This window comes from Lissotriton vulgaris, chromosome 10 (genome assembly GCF_964263255.1).
Source record: "Lissotriton vulgaris chromosome 10, aLisVul1.2, whole genome shotgun sequence".
Taxonomy (NCBI): domain Eukaryota; kingdom Metazoa; phylum Chordata; class Amphibia; order Caudata; family Salamandridae; genus Lissotriton; species Lissotriton vulgaris.
The window spans coordinates 653551427-653575001 of record NC_141698.1 but is presented as its reverse complement, the minus strand read 5'-3'; positions in this window follow the sequence as shown (position 1 = coordinate 653575001).

The following is a 23575-nucleotide window of genomic DNA, read 5'->3' as shown; positions in this document are numbered from 1 at the left end:
TTTTGTTCCACCACTGAAGTGTGACAATCAAGGTCTTCAACCAAAATTCTAGTACCAAAAAGGAGTTCATATGGAGTGATTCCACTCAGAGAATTTCTTGGCAGGTTATTAAGACTACGCTGGACATTTATTAGATGTTTGACCCACCCATCACCCGAACCTAATACCCTAGCTGTTATAGTTTGCTTTATGTCACGTTTTTTTTCTCTCCACAACCAAATTTTCCTCAGGATGGAATGGACTCGAAAATCGCAATGCAACGCCCAAGCTGGCCATGGCCTCCTTGTAAGCCCTAGAGCTAAACGCAGGACCCTGCTCAGAATGTAGCATGCAGATTGCGTATGTGCCGATAAATACTCGCAAATCTTTTATAACAGTTCGGGCGTCAGCCGAGCGCTGAGGCCACATCCAAATGAATCTTGTCCTAGTAGTTGTGGGACCGCATTTGTCCATAGGGACGTCTGCGTGTAGAAAGTCTAATGCTGTCTAACAATGGTGTCTGAACTGGGCTGGCTACACTGTAGTCGGGTATCTTTTGGCTTTCAAAGCTATGATCTCTGTAACAGACATCACAATTAATCCCAAATTCATAAATGTGGGTGCTCATCCCTGGCCACCAGTACATCTCTTGTGATTCTAGTAGAGATTTTGAGATCCCTTGATGTATTAGACCCTCTCCCATATGTGCTTCTTGAATCAAAGCACTTCTCTGATTCCTATTTTGAATGACCCTATCCCCCACTCCAGGGATTCAAGCAAAAGGAACAGAGTTGGCATCAATTATGTATGTATACTCAAGGTAACGCAGCTCCGCTGCCTTTGCTTGTGGCATTGACAGCTAGTATAGTTTCTCCTTCTATTTTTGTTTTTGAATGAGTGATTGCAGCTACGGAAGCCGTTTGCACAGCTGCCTTCGTGGCTTCATCAGCCAATGAATTCCCTGCAACGTGAACGCCATCACGCTGATGACTCAGTGTATGTATCACGTGAGTCTTTTGTAGTTCTTTCTGTAATAGAACTTCTTGTTCCCAAAGCAATTTATGCTTGATTGTGCCACATTTTGCGTCTTTAAAACCGTTTGTACCCAATTCTGCAAGTATTCATTGTAAGACTGGATGCAGTAATATGAATCGCACACTATGAGAGTGGGGAATTCGCGATCGGCATTCTCAAGCGCCATCTTGAAAGCCTGGAGTTCAGCTCGCTGAGTTGTACAGTCTCCTAGAGATAGTGTTTTTGTGACCATAGGTTGGAATTTACCATCGCGCCAGCGACCTTTAACAATCGCGCATGCTGCACTATAAGCTTGTTTACCCCCAATCGCGGGTTGTGCTGATCCACCTGTATAAATTATACAGCTGTAATGTTCTAGAGGTAGAATTTCAGTAGACAGAGGACATTCTTGTTCGTATTGGAGAAATTCTTGTGTCTTCAAGTAAGGGTCAAAAACGTATTCAACGTCTGTTGCAGCAAGAGAATTAACCCATTGTATCCATCTTGGATGTAGAGCTTTTGCATTTGGAATGCTTGCCTTTGTCACTGCCTCTAAGGCAGGTACAGGTGTAACGACTTTTATGCGCTTACCCTATGCGAGGGCTCTCTCCTTTGCAACAGCAGTCTGAACCGCTGTCAGAATTTTTCTGTTGAAGTGAATTTCATTTCAGCTTGTGTGTACAAGTGTGATTTGTAAGCTATTGGTACCTTTTCACCTTCATTAAAGGTTAGGTATGTGAATCCGCATCTCCCTGGGATGATTCGTATTACAAGGTTGCGTACATTGTCGCATGTTTGTAAGTGTGTCGTTGCCAACATGTCTGTTTGTACTGAACGCAACATTTCTGTGTGTTTTTGAGTCCAATAAGTTGGTTTGAAATCAGGTTTGATTAGTTCATAGAGAGGTTTAACCCTTTCTGCGTAATTCAAAATGTAAGTTTTTCCGAAGTTTAGGAATCCTAGAATTGACTGTAAGTTTTTCAGCGTTTTTGGAGGTTGGAGCAGCGCACATTTTTCTAAAAAGTTTGCTGCTAGGCTTTTGCCTTCACTTGAAAGTTCGTAGTGAGGTAGTGTGTAGTGACCTTTCTCCTGCCCTGCGCTAGTTGCTGATGCTTGTGGAAACATTTTGGTTTTAAATTGCACATTTCTTTGTTATTTCACTCTGCTCTCGTATTTTAAACCACTTACTCGTTGTTGACGCCCAGCCCCGCCTACGGATATCTTCCCCGGTCCACCACGGGTGTCAATCCCGATTGAGTGGAGGGAATCTGATACTTCCGGCTGGTCAGCGGTCTAGTTCTTTGTCCTAAAGCATTATAAATTGACCTGCAAACGGAGCGCGCAGCGGACGCGCATGAGGTAGTGTGTAGTGACCTTTCTCCTGCCCTGCGCTAGTTGCTGATGCTTGTGGAAACATTTTGGTTTTAAATTGCACATTTCTTTGTTATTTCACTCTGCACTCGTATTTTAAACCACGTACTCGTTGTTGCCGCCCAGCCCCGCCTCCGGATATCTTCCCCGGTCCACCACGGGTCCCAATCTCGATTGAGTGGAGGGAATCTGATACTTCCGGCTGGTCGACGGTCTAGTTCTTTGCCCTAAAGCATTATAAATTGTCCTGCAAACGGAGCGCGCAGCGGACGCGCATGAGGTAGTTTGTAGTGACCTTTCTCCCTCCCTGTGCTAGTTGCTGATGCTTGTGGAAACATTTTGGTTATAAATTGCACATTTCTTTGTTATTTCACTCTGCGCTCGTATTTTAACCCACTTACTCATTGTTGCCGCCCAGCCCCGCCTCCGGATATCTTCCCCGGTCCACCACGGGTCCCAATCTCGATTGAGTGGAGGGAATCTGATACTTCCGGCTGGTCGGCGGTCTAGTTCTTTGCCCTAAAGCATTATAAATTGTCCTGCAAACGGAGTGCGCAGCGGACGCGCATGAGGAAGTTTGTAGTGACCTTTCTCTTGCCCTGTGCTAGTTGCTGATGCTTGTGGAAACATTTTGGTTATAAATTGCACATTTCTTTGTTATTTCACTCTGCGCTCGTATTTTAAACCACTTACTCATTGTTGCTGCCCAGCCCCGCCTCCGGATATCTTCCCCGGTCTACCACGGGTCCCAATCCTGATTGAGTGGAGGGAATCTGATACTTCCGGCTGGTCGGCAGGCTAGTTCTTTGCCCAATAGCATTATAAATGGCCCAGCAAAACGAAGCGTGCAGCGGGCGCGCTGGCGACACGCCGAAGGCGCACCAAAGGTAAGCCCGTCTGAGCCCGTCCGCGCCAAGACGATGCCAGAGGCCAGAGATTCTGGCCATTCCTTAACAAATCACAGTCCCCTGACACAAATAGGTCACACTAGACAAAGTCTACTCAATTTACAGACGACGGTGTCTTTGGGCTGTCTATCAGAGTCGTGGCCATGCATGGATGGCCCGTTCATATGCCGACATTGCCGGTTTCAAGCCCTCTCCATTCTTCCAGCTCGAACTACTGCACCCTCTGCGGATCTCGCACAGAGAGGGTGGAAAAACCTGTTGTGCAACTTCCGCTCGTTTCCCAAGCACTCTACGGAGGTATGGGACCTAATTTCTTCAGCTCAGCCGGAATAGGCTTCCTCACTGAAACCTTGCTTAAACCTCATTCGGTTCCGGCTATTACACTGGGTATTCCGGAAGGATTCCAAATGATCAGACTGGACAGGCCATCTAAAACCGGGGGTGGCATTGCCACTATTTATAAAAATGGAATCAACATCTTGGTCCGAGACCAACATAGTGATACTGCCATGGAAGCATTGGTCTTTAGGATAGGTGCACCCTCACATGTCAGCTGGAAAGGGGCTTTAATCTATCGTCCCCCGGGTCCTGTAGCACATTTTTCCTTGCAACTATTTGAATTGCTGGTCCCGCACCTAAATTCAGGCAATAACTTTTTATTATTAGGAGATGTTAATGTCCATAGTGACCGCACAGATAACTCTGATGCTCAGACACTCCTGACTGACCTGTCTTTATTACGCCTAATTCAGCACAATGAAGGCCCTACATGTCTGAGGCCACACCTTAGACATGATACTCTCTAACTCCTCTAAAATCAAATTTGAACCCCCAGACAAGTAAATTGGTCAGATTACTCTGTCATTGAATTCTATATACATGACCTGGCAGTACCTAAAAACCGGATCCCAGCCACTTCTTATTGGCGGAGTCAGTGGCATGAGGTCTCAGCGGAAAACCTTCAAAACACGTTTATAGAACCTCAGTTTGAGGCAGCTGATAATATTGAGGAAGCTCTATTTAAATATAACTCAGCTATTGTCAAGGCTAATGACCAGATAGCCCCTATGAAAGTATGTATGTACCGCCCCAACTGACCCCAGGCAGCTTGGTTCACAGATTAGCTGCATTCACAAAAGCAAGTGTGCAGAAAGTTAGAAAGAGTCTGGAGGACCACACTCACTGAGATGGATAGAAACTAATATTACCTATCCTTGACTAGCTATGACAAAAACATAAAATCTGCACGCAAAATGCACATGTCATCGCAGCTAACACAGGTTGGAAATTCATCAAAAACCTTATATCAAATTCTTCAATCTTTCACCAACCCAAAAGCATGTGAAAGCCTCGAATCACCCTCCCAACAGATGTGTGATGATATTTCCTCATATTTTTCTCATAAGATAGAGGTGATATATGATAAAATCATGATGGCAAGTAATTCACAGAATAACCCAGTGTCCTTGCACACTCCTAAGCTGGCTAACCCTGTGGTGCTCCACAATCTCCCTGCCATCACTATAACTGTGGTCGAGACATTGATGCATTTGATTAAATCTGGCTCTCCGTCCGATTGCATCCCGCAAAGGTTATCCCATCCCTGTCCAAACAGATTGGTCCTGTGGTACAGTCCCTTATCAACCTCTCCCTCACAGAGGGCATGGTGCCGCAGGAATGGAAAGTGGCTCAGGTGAGACCCATTCATAAGAACTCCAATATTCCATGGACGGAGTTGTCTAATCTCTGCCCCATCTCACTTCTACCATACCTGAGCAAGCTCATGGAAAAAAACGTTAATACCCATCTGTCTAATTTTGTTGAACAGACTGGATATTTAGATTATTCCCATTCCGGGTTTAGGCCCAAATACAGCACTGAATCTGCACTTATCTAAGTTACTAATAACATCAGAATGTCCCTTAACAAAGGACATTATATGATTCCGGTGCTGTTGGACCTATCCGCGGCATTCGACACAGTTTCCCATGATGTCCTGCTCAGAAGATTGGAGGAGGTGGGGCTAAGGGGGCCAGCTATATCGTGGATGAGAAGTTTTTTGTCTGGTTGATCGCAGAGTGTCAACCTAGGCTCGTATCGTTCGGTTTAGACAGAATTAACCAAGGGAGTACCACAGGGCTCTTGCTTGAGCCCAACATTATTTAACATTTATGTCGCCCCCTTGGTCAATCTCTTGAGGACATATACAGATTCATTCCCGTATCATATGCCAATGACACCCAGCTCCTCTTTCCATTCAGCAAACTTACAACTGCGGTCCAGTCGGCCTTCTCGAATGGAATGCGAGCTGTATCACAGTGGATGGCAAATAACGGAGGTGATGCTCTTTGGCGAGGCCTCCCTCCTGTGAACTCTTGATTGGTGGCCATCTGATCTGGGCCCTAGCCCGCTCCTAAGCATGTAGTTAAACACCTGGGTATCCGGTTAGATCAAGCCCTGAGCCTAAAAGAGCATGTTGCTCAGACAGCTTGCTCCTGCTTCCATGTAATGGGACTACTCTGTAGAGTTTTCCCGTTACTCCCAGATTCCACTTGTAAGACCCTGGTCCCGGCTCTAGTGCTTAGCCGTTTGGACTACTGTAATGGGCTGCTGATTTCAGTTAATGACACCTTACTCAACAGACTACAAGTAGTCCAAAATACAGCTGCACGGCTAGTCCTCAATGAGCCTCCTAGGACGCCTTCATGCCCCCTGTTGACGAAGCTCCACTGGTTGCCCATCCCACAACAGATCAAGTTCATAAGGCATTGCAGAACTTGGGCCCCTCCTACTTGGCGGAGAAATTCATACCCTATACACCATCACCGCTCAAGTAGTAAATCTCTTCTTGAAGTTCCAATCATAAAGAGGGCAAGATTGGGAGGGAAGGCCCTTTCCTATCTTGGTCCGCGCCTCTGGAATGAACTTCCTCTTTCTTTTAGACAGTGCCAAGAACATGTAAAATTCAGGAAATTGTTAAAGACCTACTTGTTTTGTACCTATTAAGTACTTCAGTATCCTCAATCTCCAATTATAGTCCGCACAGCGCAGAGATACTCCTTCGGGAGTCGATTCTAGCGCTATACAAACGAATAAATAAATACACAAATATCCTAAGAATAGGACGTTTAGGTGGGCAATTCTTGATTTTTTAAAGTTGAATTCATACCCTTCAGAGGCAAATCCAAGTATTATGGTGTTCACCCTGTTCAAGTGCCTGTCCAAATCATCATCTGTAAGATAGATGTCATCGACATAAGATAATGCCTCATCATGGGGCGTGGCTTGCGCGCCGCTACGAGATGGCGGTCAGCGCTTGAACTCGGGGGCAACAGCGGCTGTCGGGACGATTTTGGGATCCCTAGCGACGGCCTTTTCAGTCCCGAATGAGGCATTTCACATCAGAATGTGCCGGGAATGCGTGGAAGTGTGCTGCTCTCGCCGAAGACGACAGGAACCCCACTTTTCACCGTTCTGACTCTCCGTTCACTGAAATTCGCGAGCGGCCGCCATTTTGTTTACTGTGGTGGCCTCGCTTGCGTTCTCTGCCTCAGGTGTAGTGGCAAGACACTGGAAACTGCTTTTCTGCTGACATGAGGTGACATTTAGCAATATTTCTTCTACGCTTGTGTCTAAATATGCATTTCTCCGTTTGCAGTCATTTATATGAGTCTTTCTATTCGAAATGACTTCACAGATAACATATGTGGCCTCCCCCTGATGCTTCGCTTGTGTTTTTTGGCCAACTTGAAATGATGCTTTGTTCAACCTGATTGAGAGGTTGCTGGATAGCTGGACATTCTGTTTTATGCAATTCCTGAGGAGCTTTGTACGGCGTTTTTTCTCCTCACTTGATCTTGACCGCCATTTTGAGTTTTAATGCTATGGCCAGGGTAGTCACTTATCGCTTCCACAGCTTCTATGATTAGTGAGCCTGTGTGAGTGAATATTTTTGTAATTTTTCTCACATCTTTTTTGATTTGTCTCTCTCTGCATAGCTGTTCAGGTGCATTTTTGGTATTTTCAAAGTGGGCTGCTCTTATGGCGGATCACATGGGCCCTCCTTCCACTGCTAAAGACTCTAAAGGGGCTATAAAAAGGTCCAAGCAACACTCTCCTACACCAGAGTCCTTTCAGAAAGACTCCACTACCACTTTGGATACTATTTTGTCGCGCTTAAACTCTGTTCATGACATTGCACAGTCTACCAAGACTAGTAATGATTTACTACAAGTTGAGGTAGCGGCTATCAGGAATGACTTTAAAGCATTATCTATTTGAGTTACAACTGCAGAGACCCGTATTAGTGGTGTAGAGGATACTGCGCATCAACACTCTAGGGCTCTCCAGCAAATGGAGCGTTCAATGGCGGCCTTGAGGAGAGATATTACGGAACAAGAAGACCGTAATTGGAGAAGTAACCTGCAAATTTTTGGTCTACCTGAAGATGTGGAGAAAGATGCCCCCTCCATGATTGACTTTCTTTACCATTGGCTTCCTTCTACTTTAAATATTTCCTTTCAGAAAGACTTTGAACTTGAGAGAGCTCATCGAGTTCCTACTTTCAGACCCAAATCTTCAAATTATCCAAGGGCGGTCATTTTTAAACCGCTACGTCATCAACACTCGGAGGAGATTTTAGCTCATATGAGGAAGGTCAAGTCAGTGTCTTGGGAAGGGCATCGGAATGCGATTTCACAAGACTTTGTTAGAGACACTGTGATTCGTAGAAAAGGTTTTCTTAATCTACGGAAACGCCTTTTGGACATGAACATACCATTTTCCTTTGCTGGTCCTTCCAAATTTCGTATTACCTTCAAGGGTCGCTCTCCAATTTTTGATGAACCTTCTTATCTTTCCTCTTTTCTTGACAATCAGTCAGAGTCTCAGATGGATTCTTCCCCTGTTCCTGGTCCCTCTGGATCTTGAATTTCTGTCTGTTTTCTTCTGCTTTTGTTCGTACTTCTGTTGCCATAAGTCATGGTTCTTAGACACATATGTTGTCTTTAGCTATCACCAGTTTTTTCGGATGGTTTGCCGTTTAGTCTTCTATTTGACGTGTTGTCAGCTGTGTTGCGTATTTTTCATTCTTATGTTTTGTGTATCTCTTTTTTCTTGATATTTCGTCTGCTCTCACTGCTCTTTCGGCTATTTCATTTACCTCTCTCCGTGATGGCTTCCATGTCACTGTTCAGAATTTTATTTGTCCTTGGCATTTGTTTCATGATTTGTTTTTCCTATTATCTGTGATATCTGTTCTATCGGCGGATTCTTTGGGTTCTTTTTCGTCTTCTTATTCGGTCTTGATGTTTTTGTCACTCGGCTGATGTTTTTTTTTTTCCCCCTCCCCTGACTGGTATCTTGTTTTGTTGGTTCCCTTAACTACTTATCTGATAATTCCTCAATTTTGTTTGGTATTCAGGGTTTTAACTTTGTTTTCTTCTCCACTACTAGGTTTTCAGATATTTCGGTCTTTTCCTTGTGGCTCTTTATTTGATTGTATTTAAATATTGCTGTTTTCCTAGTTAGTCTCTTTATATCTTCAGTATAGTTTTAATCTTTCTTGTTTGTTTCACTGTTCCTTTTTATTTATGACTATTTACATATGTTTTTTGAGTGTTCGCTTCTTAAACCCTTTTGGGATTTAATACACAAACATCTTCAACTGATTTTTAACCTTAGGTTCCAGCTCTCCTTCCCAATGATTATGTTGGGCCCACTTGCATCTCGGACTCTACTGCCCTTGGATCCCTTGGATTCCCAATTACTGGATCTGTTACTGACTTTTGCGGGGAAGGTAATTCTTATGGATTGGAAATCTTTTTCCTCTGTCTCCTATCACACTTGGTGGGCATGGGTCTCCTTTTTTAAAGGTGCACACACCTCAGTTGATGAGGCTCATCTTTCTCCCTCAATTTCTAGTGGTGTTTGGAGAACTTTGGATTCATATATGGATTCGACTTCTAAAGGTTTGGTTGCCCAATATCCTTTTAACTCGTCTACGTGAGTGTTGTCATTGTGTCCATGTGTAGCTTCCCAGAAGATCCGCATCCTTTATTTTCTTTCTTCCACTCTCTTCCTTCTCTTCCCTTTCCCATCTGTTTCTTTCTCTTTCTTTACACTTTTTCTTACTAATCTCTTTGCTCCCCATGGTGAAACCTCTGATGTGTATCACGGTTCTTCGGTTTACACATCATACTATATTTAAGTATCAGTCTACGTTGAATTCATGTTGGTTTTCCTCATGATTGCTATTTTATTTCTTATTCAATTTCTTTTCTCATATGTATCACCTTTATGATATTTAAGAATTTGTATGCTCTTTTAAAATTAATAAACTTATTGAACCAAAAAAAAGATAATGCCTCATCATCATACGTTTGTAGTAATTCTGTTACTCTGGCTGAAAATAATCCAGAACTGTTCTTGAATCCTTGGGGGAGACGTCAAAAATGACGCTGTGTCCCAATGATTGAGAAAGCGGTCAACTACCTGCTTTCTGGTGCAATGTTTTGACAGAGGAAACCGTTAGAAATATCTAATGTTGTTGTATATTTTTTGTGCACAATGTTATTCATCAGTGCTGCACTGTGTGCATTTTGTACTGCAAAGGTTTTGCAACAAGAGTTTAAATGTCTGTAGTCCAAAACTAGACGATATGTATTGTCTGGTTTGGAGACAGGAAACAAGGGATTGTTCATTGAAGAGGTGCATGTTGCAATCACCCCTTGGTATTCAAGTTGATCAAAGATCTCCCTGACCTGTTTTTTAGCTTCCTGCTTCACTGGATACTGCCTCTGAGCAGTAGGTTGATTTTTTAACTGGATTGTATGGTGAGGTGAATCCTCATCCCATCCCACATGATTATATTTATATAATGTTGGAGCCTGGGCCACAGCCCATTTCCTCTAAATAACAATATGTGTGCCAGGACTGATAGTTTTTTTTAAACCTGCAACTTATTACTGACCCTTATGAATGAAACATAAACGTCTGCTTAATCATTTGCATCATTTGATGATATTGCTTGAATCTTTTTTTGAAAAAATATTTTTTTGAAAGAAATATTCTCTGTGCAAAAACACCTTATATAACAAATTCTATATACAAATATGTACACAATATACAAAACATTACAATATTTGTACATATTTGTATATAGAATTTGTTATATAAGGTGTTTTTGCAATCCCCATTGGTAAACAGATTGTTAGAATCCTGTATTTTTCATGAGGTGTACTATAGGGAAATACTGCCTATATTTGAGTAATTTTCTGGGCTAACAAGAATGGAATTTGTTCTCTTTTTGCAGGCAATTTACCAACGACTGATTGTGTAGTCTGTGGTGTGATGTTGTTTGTGTTCCCCTAATGAGGGGTGTGTTGTGGAATTCTAATAGCAGGTTGGACCGTTAAGGTCCGCATGACATATTGTACCAATTGTCTATGTATTTTAATTAATTGTTTTAGCTGAGCTTACAGTTCTACATCTGACATTCTTTCAATGTTAGGATGTGGTGTATAGCTGGCTAGTACCGGCCATGTTGCTCCTGGTCTACCTAATGGACCGAGCCTGGTAATGTGATTTTGATGTTGTAGGGCGCCTTTAAACCAGAGCTGATGCTCTTGGTAAGTTAGTGGTATTTCAACATCCTCGAAAGGAACGTATTCCTCTGCATATTCCTCCATCTTGTAGAAGTGGAACACATGTGTTGTTGGATTTGCTTGTGGAAAGACAATCCATGAATAGAATACTGCAGTCTGCCGATATTCATGTGCCTCTATCACGAATATAACGGTACCACCTCTCGTTGATAGGCCATTTTTTATAAGCTTTATAGCTATGACTTTTCTTACGTTTTCCGGGATGATTATAGCATCATCCTCATTTTCATTAAACCCTGTGGTGTCTAAACCTGGTTGATGAGTTCCAGATCCACCGGCTTCGGTGTTGTCATTATTCGACATTGTTTAATGAAAGTTTGCAGAGCAAGTTTCAAGGAAACAAAGATAAGGTGCACAATATTTTGGAACACTGTGTCCTTCAACATTGAACAAACCTAAAACTAATACATAAGATTTTCTGTCCTACTCAGTTATGGCAGATATTTTATCCTTTCACTCACTCCAGACGTCTATTGGAGTATTTACAGGAAAAAGGGGTCTCTGTGAAAAGTATGACTGAGTTACTCTAGTATCTAGCATTAAATTAGTGCCTTACCAAACGTTGGGCGCCATGTAGTGTAGTTCCTATATTCCCAATAGGCTCTGTGCATTGGAATAATATATCCTATAGATTAGACCTAGGACTGAGGTCTACTAGGTCTCTATCGAATATACTAGACTTAATAGTGAGTGCCAGCTAGCTCAGAGGTCACTAGAAACTTTCTAGAAAAAAACAAGAAGGGATTCGTTTCTGACAACCGCATAAACATGACAACTTTGTTTCCAGGCACTATAAGCGGGGGGGCACCCCTGTCCTAAACATCACAACAAGCGGGGCAGGCTCCCGCTAGGCTGCATAGAACACCAGAATAAAGCGGGGTGGGCTCCCGTGATGGCAGGAAAAACAAGGGGGAATCCCTACACCGGGGATTCCCTCCGCCCAGACAGCCCCGTGCTGTGGAGCACTCGCGTTCAATGGAAACAAAACACTCCCAGGGCGCTAGAGCAGCAAGCATAAAGGGTCAGGTAGTAAAAGAAAGGATAAGTCCTGGAAACATCAAGGGGCAAAAGCAGGGCCCAGGGAGGCAAACCCTCATGGCAACCCCCCTGGGCCCCAGCAGCACACCCCAGCAGGATCAGCACACTCTAAGAACTGCTCAGCCCCTTCTTATACCACATTTTCCTTTGTTTACAAGGTGCAGGCAATGGAAGAACCAGCTACAACTGGTCCAGGGGAACTCCTGAGCACTTTGTTTTGCTCAGCCCCTATCTCCCTTTCACTGGACAGGCTATGGACATCAGACGCACCACAGGGGCTGGAGTCAGCATTGTAGAGGGAAGGCACAGCCCTATTCAGGTCCCAGGTGCAACTCCTCCCTTCCATCAACATGCAGATCTCCCCATTCACTAAAGGGCAGACCCATCCTGACTCCTGGAGCCAGGCACACCTGCCAGCTCCAGGCAATCACAAGCCAGACAGTCAATTCACATTCACTGCACAGACATGCCAACCTCTAAAAGTGGCACTTCTCCACTACACACAATAAATCTGCGCACATCATCACATACATATCCCCATGCATTCCTATGGGAGGGCAGGCCACTCTCACCACACATACACAGAGAGCGCACGCACTTTACACTGGACCACAGTGAAAAAGTGCACAGAGGCCTAAAATCACCAACACCAGGTTACAGAAACAGGCTAGGAGAATGCAAAAAGTTTCGGGGTGAACCTGCCAAAAGGGCCAAGTCCAACAATCCCCAATTAGTAGTGTGCCAGGAGGAGAGTTATAGAGTGGTGGAGAAAGGACGTCCTTGATGATTGCACAGTTAGAGCCTTTGTGATTCTATGAGTGCTATTGCCAAGGACACAATGTGAATACCAGGTGTTTTTGACAAACTGTAAAACACAAATATAGACATATTTTACATAAAGTTTCAGTGTAGCTATTTAGTAAGAAACTATTTTCACTTTTCCCTTTGTATATATTTGTCGAAATAACTACATCAATGAAACACAAACAATTCAAAAACAAAATTGAAAATCATGTCACTGAGAAATAAAGGAATATCATTGGATAATACACTTTTCAACAAAAAAATAAAAAGAACACGCCCATTTATCTATCTGGAACATTCTTTAAGAGGAGTTTCATAGAGAGCAGATTTACGCATTGCACAGTATATCACAAGACATTGTCACAGGGTACAAATAATAAATATTTATGCAGTACTACATCCATGCTTTACCATCTAAAAACATATAAAAGCACTAGTGTAAAAGTAGCAAGAAGGCAACACAAGGCCGAAGGACCCTGAACTTCAATACCAGCCACAACAACACTGGGGCATAGGGTCCCTTCAGAGGTCTAATCTCAATTTCCAGATTTGGCTCCACAGTTTTTCCGAATGGTATTATACTGCAAGGATTGTGGAGTTGTAGTGCTTTAGAGCAGTCCATAAGAGCCTTTCCAATGCTGCAATGAATCACATCTGTGGATTATTTTCTTTTTTTGGCCCTTCATAGTTTTTCTACATTAGCAGGCATTTTATTATCTTGCAAATGGGCATCTAGTATTAGATGTTGTTCATTTTAATATCTTCTAGTGTATTGTAACACTATTTACATATAGCTTATTGTATGCACAAGTCAAGGCATTCCTCTACAAATAAATACACAGCTAACATTTGCCACTATTTACTGTTTTCACTTTTTAAATACAAGGCATCAGTCTCTGTTTAAATCTTCTAGTGAGTGTGTCAACAGCATATACAAACATACTCGTGTTGTTTAGACCACACTGTGTAAAAATGTGTAATCTCTTCTTCAAAACTATCAACTGTATTATCTGTGTCCTGTTACATTCATACCAGTGAATGGTACACCAATCTGATAGAAAGCAACTCTAAAATGGCAACCTCCAACTTTCCACTCTATCATCATGAGAAAGGCAGCAAATTAAATCATGCCTTTCATTTTAGACTAATCTAGCTCCACTTGTGAATGGTTAGCATCTGTTAACCCGTTCCCTCTCTTTCATAATGAGGTTTCTGTTGGTGCATTTTCGCTATGTTTTCTTGATCATCGCAGAGTAACCGTGAAAAAAATGGAGTTCACACCGATATCTAACTTCCTTTTTTTTTACATTTAATTACTACACAACAGTTTATTATGTATTCCTGAGTTGGATATTAAAGCTTGCCATTACTTAAATTGTGTCATCTTTCCTCCCAAAAAAAATTCTGTATCTTCAACGCTCTTCTCCCCAATATACTCTTAGTTCTGTGTACCTAACAAACCAGTAGGTCACAGGTTCACAGCACATTCTAGAAGGAACATGCTACTTCCAAATGAGATACAGCAGGTGTGGTGCAGGTGTTGTTTACTCCACAGATTTAAAATCATATCCATGTCTGTATTACATTTCTTTTTTTAAACAACAGCCAATAATAAAACTTCTTCCTAAGACATCAAACACATACCTCATTTTATTCACTCTCATGCGGATAGCATCCAATGAAATATATATATATTTTAAAAACTTCCATTTTAACTGCTTTTCCTTTGAAAAACTACCTCATTAACTCCAGCCTTCTCCTGACTACTATTGCTCCTTCACTTCAAAATGCTTAGAGTATGGATTATGGGCCACATCTATATCTATTGGGCTTAAGAGGCTGCAAAAAAGAGAGCTATTGACGGGAACTTGGGTTTACAAAATGTGGAGGTTAACGTGTTATCAGTTACTGCCTTTGGTTAAATCCCTTGAGGATTCCCAAGCTCCTCACCTCATGATTGTTGACTGTGGTGGCAATGACCTAGGCACATTGACTGGGGTAGGGCTTGTAATCCTAATGAAAGAAACCTTTGCAAAACTGATGTTGTTTTTTCCTCACACTTTCTTGGTGTACTCTAATATATGCATAAGACAGAAATAGAAGTGGTCAAATCAATTCTGTCCAAAGATTGTCAAAGCCAGGAAGCATGTTAATAAAACAGTTTCTGTATTCCTCGGAGACCATCGTATGAGCTGTGTCTATAACAACAATCTGCGTTTTGACATGCATGGAATTGATAGAAATGGTGGAGTGCACTTTATAGATGAAGGCAACGGGGTGTTTCTACGTAACCTGAAACTTTGCGTCCAGTCTTATGTGAAGCTGTCATATGCATGCAATCAGCACAAAGGCACTTGTCAAAGCCACCCTAGTACCTGAAATATTGTTAATTTATTTTATGCTTTTGGACATCTTCACCATGAGAGGGAAGGGAATAAGTCGCAAAATCACAAAACAAAAGAAGACATTCAGAGGGCACCAGCATATGCAAAAATAATTTTAAAAAGAATCAATTCGAAACCTTGCACTACACATATTACTATATACATGCTTCTTCAAAAATCATATTTAAGCTCATGCTTTTGTATTAAGTTTTTTTGAAAACCTATTTTCTGTCTTCGCGGTTATTCAGGGCATTGTGACGACATTGTTAAACATTATGATTGTGCCTTTTTCATAAAGTATGAAACACAAATATGCACACATATCACAGTACTTTACACACTAGGTGTTATTAATATATTGTCTAAAGTCATATTTTTCTGGCAAGTTTCCATAAAAACCATCTCTAAAAACCTACTTTCCATTTTCGCGGTGATGCCGGGATTTACGATCACATTGGTAAATGCGACATGTAAGCACACATATTATAGTATTTTTAGTATTGGGGGGTTATCACTGTACAGTTCAAAGTCATGTTTTTCTAGTGAGTTTCTACAAAAACCATCTCTAAAACCAATTTTCTGTTCTCATGATGGCCCCGGGAGTCGGGATGCCGTTTGTAACAGCGACCATTGTGAAAATGTTGCGAAAATGCAAAGCAAAAGCAGGAATTCAATAGCCACAACCACATTAAAAAAGTATGACTATATAATTAATTCTAACTATCACAGTAGATAAATCACTATCTAAATAACTCTATAAAAAATATCAGTCTCTCACTATCTCTATGACAGTGTGTATTAATGATTCCCTGGGTTATGTGAGTCTGTGACTGGCTGCATGAGCCCTTCAGTAGGTCTATATGTGGGTGCACACATCTCTTAGTGGGTATGTGAATGGGTGTGTGAGTGTCTTGGTGGGTATGTAAATGGATGTATGAGTGTCTGAGTGGGTATGTGAATGGATACATGAGTCAGTGATTGGATCTGTGAGTGAGTTCATAAGTGTCTGGTTGGGCCTGTCTGTCAGTGTGAGTATGAGTAGAAGCATAGGTATCTCAGTGGGTCTCTGAGCTGGTGTGTGAGTGTCTGAGTAGGTCAGTGCCTGGGTGCATGAGTCTCTGACTATGTATGTGAGTGGACACATGAGTCTCTGAGTGCATCTGTGAGTGGGTGCATGAGCCTATGAATGCTTATGTTAGTACACACATGGGTCTCTGAGGGAGTCAGTGAGTGGGTGCCTTAGTGTCTGAGTGGGTATTTAAGTGGGTGTATGAGTGTCAGAGTGAAATATGTGAGTAGATGCATGTGACATTGACCAGCGAGGGTGTGTATATAGATATAGATACTTTTTGTTTTATATTTGCACCAATATTCGCAATGACGTGGGGATATTCGAGGCATCCCCTTATTGGTACACAGAGGGAGAACTAGCGATCGCAGCGTCATTGTGACTGTTAAGTGTGTTTAAAAAAAATCATTTTGCACACATAACTTGTGTCACTAACACCCTTTCTTTCAAACATGGCTTCAGAGTACATCCTCCCTAACCCCTATGTTAGCTTTTACAAAAATGTTCAGCCCCAGGAACCGTTCCCAATCAATAAAATGGCAGCCAGCAACTTTGTGTTTAAGTTGATTCCAGTCAATCACAGCAATCCCGTTCACTTGCGCAGTCGCGATTATTCATGAAAACGTCACAAAATATCCGCTGTCAGAGATATCACTATAATTTTTTATCTTCATTTTCTCAAAAACTACTGAACTGATATGCACCAAATAACAAACAACATATACCTTTCTGCCAAATTTGGTGTAATTCCGTCCATCAGTTTGGGATGGAGGCTCGACAACGCGTTCCTATGGGAATTAAGATTAAAAATGCACCATTATTGTGGGCCCCTATATCTCGGTCCCCACTACACGGATCACCCCCAAACTTGCCATGACACACAGAACCTACTTTGACACTTTTTGTCCCAAATTTCATAAAAATTGGACAAAAGACGCCAAAGTTATAGGCAAGTCAAAATAGCTTTTCCTATTGAAAATAGGTCCTAACTATACCTACTGCGGCTGCAGCACGAGCTCCCATAGCGAAACAGGAGATTGTGCTAATACCTGCACCTTGTGGTAGGTGCCTCACAATGCCTGCACACAGTGAAGGGATTAACAGGGAGCCCCCAACCGGAGGCCGCAATGTGAAAGATGCCCTGCTAGGGGCCTCAAAACTTACTTTCTGACAAGCTACCCTTGTCCGAAAGCTCGACATGGAAAGCCTGTCAGAAACCGAGCATCGTAATCCCTGTGGTGGAAACACCGTCCATAGGAATTACCGGCCAGTCTCCAACTGGCCGACAGGGCCCAAGGAGCGGGAATGACATCCAGGTTCAACTCTGACCACCTAGATTGTAATTAGGTGGTTGGAACTGAAACCACGATGAGTCTCAGAAAGGTTTCCGGGCCTCATCATATTAAGGCCCTTGTGTTTGGACATAATAAACTTTGTTTTCTGATCTTGCTTAATCTCAAGTCTGCCTCCTGCCAGTGCAATATTGGTTGTTTTCATTTGATTGAATCTGTATTTTTAGGTGTGGAGTTTCCGGATTCTGAATTGCCTTATGAAATGAATGTGCACATCATAATTAACATGAACTTATATTTCCCCAATTATGAACTCAATGGTGTATGTATATAGAAAGAGTTTTAACTTAGTGAAAGTCAACACATTTGCCATCTACGCAAGAGTTATATTGTTAGGCTCTGTGCATTTATGAACTTAACTGGACTACTCACATATTTTCGATTATCAAAGCTATTTCACATGATCCATGACGTTTCTTTTTCACTTAGAATTTGGTGATTGGGGGACATCAAGGTTCTTGAAGATGAAACACTGATCTGTTGATGTTAATAAACACACTGACCGCAAGGGCTGCCTACACAATATATATAATAAGCAGAGGTCGAAGTGGGAAAGGTTTATGGGGAATAACATGCCCGCACTTTAAAAAATGTCCAAAACTGTACCCATACTATTTGCTAAATAAATAACCGTCCTGGACCATTAATGGCAACTTTGATATGCCTACAGCTAAAAGCATTGGGAAGTGGATCTCCTTTGCTGTGAAGTCGATGGAGGGACAGAGGGCTACAGAAGAAACAGCAGAGCCAGACTGAGCAACAAATAGCAGTCCTGGCAAAAATGCTCAGATCAGTCCAACTCCTTTCGCATTCTCGCACAATCTCAAGCTCTCTTTTCATCCATCCATCCTCCCTCTCTCTTTCTATCCTCTCTCTCTTTTCTTCCTCTCCTCCCTATTTGATTGCCTCCTGTCTACCCTTGGTCTCCTTCCCTCTCTTTTTCTCTGTCTTTAGGCCATCCCTTGCCAGCCTGCTGTAATTAATCTCAGAGAGCTGGGGAGAGTGAGGAGACACCAGGAGCAGGTTTGTGTTTTCAAAACCAGCCTCTAAGTGTTCCAGCCACCTGGGAAAATGCCCAGTGGAATACAATGCCTGTCCGAACTTGGAAACAAATGGTCTAACCAGGGTGCCTACTGCTTGAAAGAAATGTATATGTGTACAATTGGTTAATCAGTGAATGTCTGCTTGGAAGCCAGTAGAGCGGTTTAAGTAAGAGAATCAGTCAGTGAAAAAGATTAAATAGTTTGAGAGGTAATGTAACAGCATTACCCGCTGAGTTCTGGAGTAATGTCTTTAAAAAATGTTTGCACTAGATACATACAGTCTCTGCATGTTACTAAAATAAATATTTTGAAATTACCTGCTTTATCTAAAACACTACGGGGCATATTCTCAAGGAGTTATCGCCAAGTTAACGGCATTTATCGCAGCCAAAGTCACAATAAAATTATCGCAAGCTGGTACTAACAGCCCATAGCACCAGTTTACATGCGATAGCAGCCGCAAAAAACATCACCACAGACGACACCGGCAACTATCGCTAATGAGATGCAGAGAAGGCGTTCCCGTGCAAAAAGCTGCAACAACACCTCTCCACAACATTCTCAATGACCATCCAGCTCGGCGATACGAACACAAAACATGCGATAAGGTGCGTTAGCAGCAGGAAACTAACACCTGCTCTGACCTGTTGTAAAGTCAGACCACAAGCTGCACCACAAAAGGATGCCCAGCCCAGAGCCACACCTGAAGGGCAACAGATGCCTTGGAGCCACTGATCATACAGGTCGGACAACCAAGAGGGCCACAACACCCACTGCCACCACCCCCAGGACCCCCCTCCCCGGGCCCAACCCCGGCCTAAGATATGCCACATCAACTATACGGAATCATGTACCAAATAATCCGCCTGATGTCGCACAATCACATCTGGTGACATGCATGTTTGTCACAAAAATGAGCATCACAGATTCACCTTCGAATCAACAAAGGAAAATGTATTCAAATAAACACAGAACAGAAATGAAGACACGTGGTGGCTCCCCTCTGGACAATCCGTAGGTCACAGCCTGCATGACAAAAATCATGATGAGAAGGTGTGTACTGCACTTATCAAGGGACAGAGAGAGAGCAAAGGAGAGAGTAAGAGAAGGAGAGAGAGATAGACAGACAGAGAGGGGGAGAGAGAGAAAAACAGACAGAGAGGGGGAGAGAGAGAAAGACAGACAGAGAGGGGGGGAGGTACACATATAACAGAAGAGATGGACAGGGAGTGAGAGTGCCGACACTGCGCACCCAGGTCGCACTGCTCACCTGCTGACACCGGTGTGTCTCCACCCACGTGCCGGTATGTAGTGCAGTTCACCAGGTCCCACATCTGAAACAGATCCATCATCTGAAACAGAGTCCAGATACATGAATGGCACAGTACATACAAGTGCACACAACATCACCGCCTGTCCACCCCTGCGCACCCAGACAGCTGCACCACAGTCCTTCCTGCCACCCAGCAGTGCATGCCCGCCCCTGCGCACCCAGGCCTCACTGCTCACCTTCTGCCACCTGCGTGTAGAAAAGAGGGCCCACCATGTGCCGCTGCAAGCTACAAGCCTGGGGCCCACGGACATGGCACCCTCCACATCACAGAGCCCCACTCCGCAGGCCACCAGGTCTCACTTTTGATGCTGGGTCTTGATTTTGCCATGGCAGAGGACATACCAGTGCACAGGGCATCATCGCAGGCTGTAAACCCGCTCAGCCCTTGAGGTGCCACTAACTCTGTGACCTGCAAGGCCGTGCCACATGGTGGTAGGCCCCCGCTGTAGGCTGGCTCAGGCCTACAATGCGGTCCAGCAGGGCACACAAGACCTGAGCATCCGGGCGGCCAGGAGGGTGCATTATTGCAGTCTGCACACCCCCTCAGCACTTAAGGTGCCCCTACCTCAGTGCACCAAAAGTCACCACCCTGTGGCAGTGTGCCTGTGCCAGCCAGAGTGTATCCGGTGCCACCAAGTCTGTGCCCTGTAAGTCATGAACCCTCTATGATTGGGTATCATGTTGCGGACACCATCATGTCACCTCTGAGCCGGCGGAATGTGATGTTGCAGGCCCCTGGGCCCCCATGCCTACATACACACCACACGGTTACACCCCGAGAGAGGTTAGAAATGGCATCAAGCACGTGCGTCCGGCCCTTTTTATTGGCAGGGTCACATGTCCTTTGACACGTGTGCTGAATGGGTGTGGTGTGGGTGTAAACCAGCCATGAGGGAGTGGCTGTGGCATGCTGAGAACTAGACTTGTGATCTGCAGATCACTACAGGGAAGTCCTGGCACATATAGAGTTGTTGCCCCCCCCCCCCTTGTGTTTAAGCATAGTGGGCTGTTGTATGCTAGTCCAGCATAAGGGTTTGAACAGTGACCTCGGGGCTCTGGGCGTTGTTCTGTACGGGGCTAGACAAGGAAGTAACACATGCGTGTGTCGCTGTTATTGCATCGGTGCCACCCGGACAACATTTGGCAATGTGTCAGCCTGTGACCCAAATCCAACGACATGAGCCACATGGACGTAAGAGGAATTCACTGACCCTACCTTCATCCATACTACCACACTTGAAAGACCAAAGACACAACACATCTGTGTGAATCAGAATGTTTAATGCATGTTCAGTGGAGTGTTGCATCTGGAGCAGTACAGGGCCATGCAAACCCCACTTTACAATGTTGGCTCGTGGAGGGCCAGCCAGAGTCCTTCAAGGAATGACAAGTCCAAAGGAAGAGGAAAAGTTCAGTCTGCGGTCTGATTGCTGTGTCATTGGCAAGCAAACAGAATATGGCAGTCCATTACAAGGTCCCCGTTGAGTGTCGCAGAGTGCATCGGGGTACAGTGGAGGGTGATGATGCAGATGGCAGACCCAAGCTGAAACCGGCAATATGGCGGAGATGAATGCTACTGCTTCCTTTTTACCACAAAGGCAGCATTATTCGCATCTTCTTCCTCTGCTGTTCCATATGCCTCATGTGTGGGTGGTGCTGGCCTTTCTCCAGCACTGTGTGGCAATGACACCTCGGGCTGGAGGTGGAATGTCTGCCGCCATGTGTGGCACTGACACTTCAGGGGGCGGAGATGTGGATGTAGTGGTAGCAGCATGCATCAGTGTCAGGACTTGTGGCAGCAATGCCATGAGGATTGTTTTGAGGTCATTGAGGCACCCAGCTACCACTCTGGTGTGCAGCCGTGGCAGCCGCTCTTTCCACATTGGCCTGCATTGGCCCACTCCATTAACCTCCGCATGTGTCCCAACTACCAGGTGGCATCGCTAGAGCCACTCTGACTGGACCTTTGCTCTAGTCTCCGAGTCAGGACTCCAGTGATCTCAGCCATGGTCCATTAGAGAGCATAGAGAGGACTGTGGGTGTCCGTTAGGGATTGTGAGTGGTCCCTGATGGGACTTAGACACCCACGTATGGCATCTAGTTGTCTGCCATGCGGTTGAGGCCCACACACACCTGTTCACCCAGCTGCTACTGGCATCCCAACACATGGCATTGGAAGGCCATGTGTTCTTCGTGGAGGTCCAGGGAGGCACCCGTGGTGGTGGTGGGTGCTGCCTGCTGTGTGGTCTGTGCAGGGGGTGGGGTGTCCTCGTTGCAGATGGGCAGCCCTGCTCCTGAAGGTGGGCTGCGGAGACTGTCAATGAACTCTAGGAGGGCGTCGGAGTCAAAGCTGTGGTGGTCCTCTTTGTCATCATAGAAGAGAGGTTTGGGATGCTCTGCAGGAGGTGTTGATTGTCCCTCTGCAATGTGAAGGGGAGATGCAGTTTAACAATGTGTTCACATGTATGTTATCACATTGTACATGTTTACATACAGACTGCATGACTGTGTACATCGTGGCTGTTTGGGAGGAGCTGCCTATTTGATGGGGACAGTGGACATTTCGACAACAGACTTGTGTGTGTTTGTACTTGTACATTATCAACTCACCTTTCCCTGCAATGCCACTTGTGATTGGCCAGTGTCTACACCCTGTTGGCACCAGTTGTGTCCTGTGTTCTCTTCTGGACGTGTTGCGGTTTGTGCCACATTGTTGTCAGTGTTGATAGGCTCTGCATGCTAATTCTGTGTGCTGCTTTTTGGGGCGTGGCCCCTGCTGCTCTGATTTTGCTACCCTTATCCCTTTCCTGCGATGTGCTTTTGACTTCTGTGCTTATACAGTGCTGTGATGTAGCATACATGGGTGCATTGGTCTCTTGCTGGGAGATGGGGCTGGGGCATGGTTTGTCTGCAGATGTGCTCAGCTCAATTGTGCATGTGTGCCATTGTGCCCATCTCCCCCCGTCCCCCAGTCCCTTGCCGTTACTCACCCTGCTGCTGTTGTGTCCGGTCATGTTGAGTAGTGTCCGATCCCCCGACTCCAGCCACTGTCTCCCCACTGATGACCGTGGACACCATTTCCTCCATCTCGTCCAGCTCCTCCTGTGGCGCAGGACTCCCACCTCCAGTCTGCATTGCTGCCTTCTGGTTGTTAGCGAGTTTCAGCTTGGTTTTGCGCTTGACATCATTCCAGCGCCGCTTGACCTCTTCCATTGTCCTCTTCAGCACTCCCACTGCATTCACCTACCTTGTCCACAATGGACTGCCATAGTCCATTTTTGGTTGCCAATGACACAGTGGAGGTGACACACAGTTGTTGATGGTGTTCGACCACCTCCGTTATCAGAATCCTGTTTTCCTACGGACTGAAGCGCTTCTTCCTACTCTTCTTCTCCTTGGCCTTCCCAGACGCCGAGGTCCCAGGCATGTCCTCCGGAGGGCTAGTGGGGTTCTGGTTCTCCTCCGTACTTGCTCCGACAACATCCATTGTGCTTCGCTGTTGTTTGGCATTTGTTTGTCAGTTTTTTTCCACTTTTATGGTAATTTTTCCCGCCTAACGCATGGGAATTGCAGGCCTGTAGCTGATTTTCGCTGATTTTTGTATCACGATTGGCCT